Genomic DNA, 6,473 nt, shown 5'->3' on the forward strand with positions numbered 1-6,473 from the left:
TCAAAGTTTTAAAATATGTGCACTCGGTCACACACAGTTGTAGACACACAGTCACGCAGGAAGCATCTCCTGTGTGTGTGTGTGCGCGCGCGTGTGTGTGTGTGTGTGTGTGTGTGTGTGTGTGTGTGCGTGCGTGCGTGCGTGCGTGCGTGCGTGCGTGCGTGCGTGCGTGCGTGCGTGCGTGCGTGCGTGCGTGCGTGTGTTGCCAGATCCAGCTCAACGTACCAATGAGTGTTTTAGTACTTGGTGGGTATTACATCCGTCCATACCAGTTTTTTGTTTCATAGCAAATGTCCATAAAGGAACACATGTCCTTAAAGGGTCACAGGCAGGATTAAAAGGTAAGTAATAACTTTTTATGGAGTGAGTAGAATGAGCATCGTGGGGATAAAATCTCATGACAAAAACTGACTTCACGTGCTGCTGGAGACTTAGCGGTATTCACATTTGTGTTGATTGTTGGTACTCTGAGATGAAAAACATTAAAACCGCGAGGGGACTTAAACAGCATTTGTTTAAATTATTGTGTAGATTTTGAGACAGCCTTGCCACAGGCACCCTGCAAACCCACACAAACTGCAGAGGATGATTTTAAGTTGATATGTAGATATTCCTTGATATTACAGGTAATTCTAGTGACTCATCAGAAGATATAATTTGATAGTTTGCTACTCCAGTGTATTAGCCATTTATTTGGAGGTGGGGGCTCCTCATCTATTAAACTGGTAGTAGGGGGTGGTGCCTGGTTGGTTAGTTTACGCCTCGTACTTACTTTTCACTTAGGCAGGTAACATATGGTATACACCCTGTCCAATGAAGCAAGTGATCACAGACTATAGAACAGGAGACAACCTGCTCACATACATGAACATAGATGCTCATGGCAGCACGGGGTGTGGGGACCTTTTCACATTAAGTGATCCTCATGTGTGGGGACCTTTTCAGTGACGCTCATGTGTGGGGACCTTTTCAGTGACGCTCATGTGTGGGGACCTTTTCAGTGACCCTCATGACATGTGTGTGTCTGTGTGTGTGTGTGGGGGGGGGTCCTATTCAGTGACCCTCATGTGTGGGGACCTTTTCCTATTCAGTGACCCTCATGTGTGGGGACCTTTTCCTATTCAGCGACCCTCATGTGTGGGGGACGACCTTTTCCTATTCAGTGATCCTCATGTTAACTCTTTGCTAAGGTGTAGAAAGGACTCCCCCATCTGTAACATGGAGCCAAACACACTGGGCCACAGACTACCTCTCAGTCTCCACTCCCTGGGCCAGAACCAGATGTTAACTCTTTGGTGTCGGAGGGACTCCCCTCACTGGAATGTGTACATACACACAGTAGACCACTGCTTAGTCTGAATGGTGGTCCCTGGGCCAGAACCAGTTGAAACCTCCTGGTCTAAGTAACAGAAGGTGCCAAAACAATGTCCTGCTCCCTCTGTCTCTCATTATTTACCCTTCTACCTCCTCTTCTTTATCTCTCCCTCTCTCTCTATCCCTCTCTCCAGGCTTGATAACTGCAGTGTAACAGAAGAGGGCTGTGCTGCTCTGACTACAGCGCTGATTTCAAACCCCTCACACCTGACATATCTGGGGCTGAGTCATAATAAACTTGGAGACTCAGGAGTGAAGCAGATCTCTACTCTACTCAGGATGCCAAGCTGTGAACTGCAGACACTGGGGTAAGTAATGACACCAAAGAGTGTGTGAGGAAGCAGTGGGGGGCAGCAGCAGCTGATGTGTGTGTGTCTTTTCCAGTGTGCTTGTGTTAAGTTATGTGTGTGTATGCACCTACGTGTGTGTGTGTGTGAACTTGGCTTCTTGTCTTGGGGTATACTGTACTTGCTGCAGGATACACACATGTGTGAACATGTTGCCATGTGCATGTTATGTCAGCTTTACACATCTGACATAAGGTGCACAGTGTGATATGGTGCATTGCTACTCAGACAGTACTTTAGTCTGTGTACTCGGTCACACACAGTTGTGCACATGCAGTCATGCAGCAAGCATCTCCCAATCCCTGTGTGTGTGTGTGTGTGTGTGTGTGTGTGTGTGTGTGTGTGTGTGTGTGTGTGTGTGTGTGTGTGTGTGTGTGTGTGTGTGTGTGTGTGTGTGTGTGTGTGTGTGTGTGTGTATGTGTGTGTGTGTGTGTGTGTGTGTGTGTGTGTGTGTGTGTGTGTGTGTGCACAAGTCAGAGGGTTTCAACCAGTATTCTGCTGCATGGCAGTATTGCTGATGGTCTGGGACTTGCTGTGCATTGAAACTACGACACTTAAAAAGCTGCCAGTTCCAGCTCAACGTACCAATGACTGTTCTAGTACTTGGTGGGTATTACATCCCTCCATACCAGTTTTTGTTTCATAACAAATGTCCTTAAAGGAACAAATGTCCTTAAAGGGTCACAGGCAAGATTAAAAGGTAAGTAATGACTGTCCTGAGTCAGCTGATGCTATAATGAGTCATTAGTAAGTGAATGGTGACTCTCCAGACCACTTTCACACTCTGCTGTCAGAATTCCCAACATGGAACTTTTTATGGAGTAGAATGAGCATCATGGGGATAAAATCTCATCAGAAAAACTGACTTCACGTGCTGCTGGAGACTTAGCGGTATTCACATTTGTGTTGATTGTTGAATCTTTGAGATGAAAATCATAAACACTGCGAGGGGACTTAAACAGCATTTGTTGAAGTTATTGTGTAGATATTGAGACAGCCATGCCGCAGGCACCCTGCAAAGTCAGGTAAACTGCAGAGGGTGACTATAGAAGCTAAGCCTACCGCTTGAAGCTCCTGAAGTGTTGCTTGACTTAACACCAATCAGACGCGCTTGCTCAGCAGGTGGACATGAGTATGCATGAATAAACAATCTTGACGTGTTCTTACTTTTCGTAATTTATTGCGTCTCACCACAGTTAAAGTGCATCCAGTAGCAGTACATTCCCAGTCAGCAAAGTCCACAATAATCCATGAAGCGAAAGTTAAGCACGACAGAAAGTTCTCATACATACGCCGAGACGAAGCGGTCAAAACTGTATGCGTTCACCTCCGTCAGGCAACACCTGTCACCTGAACAAAGGTTCCCCCCTATATTGCTGTGACCCAAATTACAATACAAGAGCCACCCAGTGGACAATTACAGCATGACATGAAACAGAAAGACAACAAAGGAAAAACTGGCTCTTACACCCCGGCCCCTAATTGCAATGGTTGGGATACAAACATGAAAATTCACAAATAAACAAAAAGAGCCAGTGAAAGAAACAAACAGTGAATGCAAGATCATGGTGTTACCCCTATTGACACATAATTGCTTGCCCTGTCAGACTACTAATTTGGAGCTTCATACAGCGGGCAGAGCTTGGCAACAGGCCTCTCAACTTTGTTGTTCTTGGTCTGTAGGCGGACTGAGCGGACAAGTCCCCATTTGTCAGGGTAAGTTTCCAGGACTCATGCAAGTGGCCATGAGCCGCGTGGGGCAGTTTGAGATTCTCCTTCCGGTCATTCCATTTTGCCTCTCCTGAAGCATTGGAAGATATTCACGTATCCATCGCTTCCAGAAAAGATCCGAGATATATTGAACTTGTCTCCATCTCCTCTTGATGTACAAGTCATGATCCTCGAACAGCCCCGATGGTAGACATGGCTTTCCTGTCATTAAGAGGATGTGATTAGGAGTCAGAGGTTCAAGATCGTTTGGGTCATCGGACAGCTTGGTGATAGGCCGGTCATTCAATATGGCCTCTGCTTCACACATGACTGTGTGGAGTCCGTCATCATCCAGCCTTTGCTGCCGAAGAACTGAATTGAGAATTCTCCTCACCATGTGTATCACACGCTCCCAGACCCCGCCGAAGTGCGACGCTGCAGGCGGATTGAAGCTCCACTTGACCCCCTTTTGTCGTAGTGCTACTTCAATTTGTGTCTGGTTGAGGGATGACAATGCCTCTCGGAGCTCTCTCTCTGCTCCTATGAAGTTGGTGCCATTATCAGACTGGATATGGACAACCTGACCTCGTCTGCAGATGAAACGGCGCAGCGCATTAATGCACGCATCTGTATCCAGGGAGCTTGCAACTTCTAAATGGACCGCTCTACTGGACAGACAGGTGAATATTACGCCGTAGCGTTTGACTGTGCCACGACCTTTCTTCACCTCTATCGGTCCAAAGTAGTCAAGGCCTACATTTGTGAATGGTGGGTGGTCTGGAAGTACCCTTTCCTTTGGCAAGTCTGCCATCTTCTGGCCCATCATCCGAGCATGATATCTCCTGCAGATACAGCATTCGGCCACAATTCTCCTCACTGCAGAGTTGGCCCCTGTGATCCAGTATTTTCTTCTCAGCGTGGACAACATGTGATTGCGACCACTATGGCCAAGCCGCTGATGCAGGTCACGCAGGAGAAGAGTTGCCACGTGTTGACCTTTAGCCAGAATGAGTGGGTGTTTTGCTTCCTCTGGCAGTGAACCTCTGGTGAGTCGACCTCCAACTCTTATGAGCCCGTCCTCCAGTCGCGGGTCGAGCTTGTAAAGCACATTTTTCTTGCTGACCGTCTTCCCTGCAGACAAGACAGCTATTTCTTCTTCAAACCTTTGTCGCTGACAGAAGCGGATTATAGCGGTCTCAGCCTCCGACAAATTCTCGATAGTCAACCTTCCTGTAAAGGACCGCACTAGTCCTTGTATGTGTTTGTTTGTCTTAGTTTAAATGTGGTTTTGTTTACGTATATTTTTCTAAAAACATAAAATTTAATTTAAAAAATATATATATTTTTCTATGTGCTTTAAAAACGGTTGGTGTGTGTGAGGTTGAGTGACATTGTATGTGTGAATCATGAATGGACTGTGGGTAGTTGAATTTTTCCTTTGCCTTGTTGAGTCTTGTCCCTTGCCTGACACCATAGCTCCACAAGAGGGAGACCTGTAAAGGTAGCCCTACAGGTGTAGGTAATCAGGGTGCTGCTTGACTTTGTTTGAGACTGAGCACAAAAGTTTGATCTCCAGGCTTCAGCTTAAACTTGGTTCATTTTGCACACAAGAAAAGGGCTTTGTCGCCTGTTTTAAACAACAGAAGAAACAATATTAAGCATCCTTGGTGAGCGCAGTGAGGTACGTTTGTTATTTTGCTTTCTTTTGAAATACTGTCCGTTACTTCCGACTTGTTTGTATGTATCTGACTAGGCCCAAAAAGGCTTGCCTTTGATGTATGTTTGTAACGTAGTAAATGAATGATGTTTTTAGAGAACAATTTGATGAACACAATGTCACAATGTGCTGTGAATTCTGTATGTTGATTTGTTGTTTTGCATTGTTTTATATACCCCAAAACACAGTTTTCACGGTGCTTTGGTGACCACGGTGATCGTGCTTCAAGAAAAAAATAAAGACACCTTGAGCATCAGTCGAGACTCTCTCTTGAATCCAAGGGGTTGCTTACAGTGAAAACTCAACGCTACATCTGGGTCATCTGCTGGGTCGTTCCTGCCTGGGTTCCTGCTGGGTCGTTCCTGCCTGGGTTCCTGCTGGGTCGTTCCTGCCTGGGTTCCTGCTGGGTCGTTCCTGGGTACTCAGCTGGGTCGTTCCTGCTGGGTCGTTTCTGGGTCGTCTGCTGGGTCATTCCTGGGTCGTTCCTGCTGGGTCGTTCCTGGGTACTCTGCTGGGTCATTCCTGCTGGGTCGATCGTGGCGGTCTCGTTCCAGAAGACACAGCTTGCGGTGCATTACCGTCTTAAACAGAGACTCCAGATGCGGTGAGAGAACTCTTATGAAGAGGAAATTCCAGATGAACTGAACTTTCTCGGCGCAGTCCTTCAACTCATCAAGAAATGGGTACAGTGATCTTGGTTTGCAAATGAAGTTTAAGTTAAATGTTTGAGAAGACTTGGTTATTGGAAATGCTTGAAACTTAGAGTGAATGTTTAATGGCTTTATTTCAAATGAAAATTCTTAAGGTTTGAAATTACATGGTTTAGAAAGGCCTTTTATTTACATTCTGAAGTTAAAGCAAGCAAGCTCAGGCCCATTTTGAATGCAGTTTAAAGAGTAGCCTAATTGGTGATGGGCACATTTTCTATTTCCTCTTTCTTTAATGTTTAATGTGAGGTACAACACGACACTGACTAAGACATACCTCCACTTCAGTTTCTCACTTTGAGATAATTGCAGTCACATAAAGTTAAAATGTCAGTGACAGAAGAAAATGGTAAATCCACTGTTGAAAGAGAAATCTCTGAAGAACCTCCAGTACTTGAAGAAAAAACAGTTGACACGCAAGAAGTAGTCTCTAGCACTCGTGAAAGGCAACTCACTGAGAAAGGCCAACAGATGCGTGAAGAACAAGCGAAAAAGCATGTAAAAGCATTCTTAAAGTCATATGACTCCTGGAAGGGGATGGCAAAAGAATGTAGAAAAAGTCTAAAGCAATTCTGTTCAAAGGAGGATCTTCATAAAATATATCAGCACATTCAAAGT

The sequence above is a fragment of the Engraulis encrasicolus genome, chromosome 2 (genome assembly GCF_034702125.1).
Source record: "Engraulis encrasicolus isolate BLACKSEA-1 chromosome 2, IST_EnEncr_1.0, whole genome shotgun sequence".
NCBI lineage: Eukaryota > Metazoa > Chordata > Actinopteri > Clupeiformes > Engraulidae > Engraulis > Engraulis encrasicolus.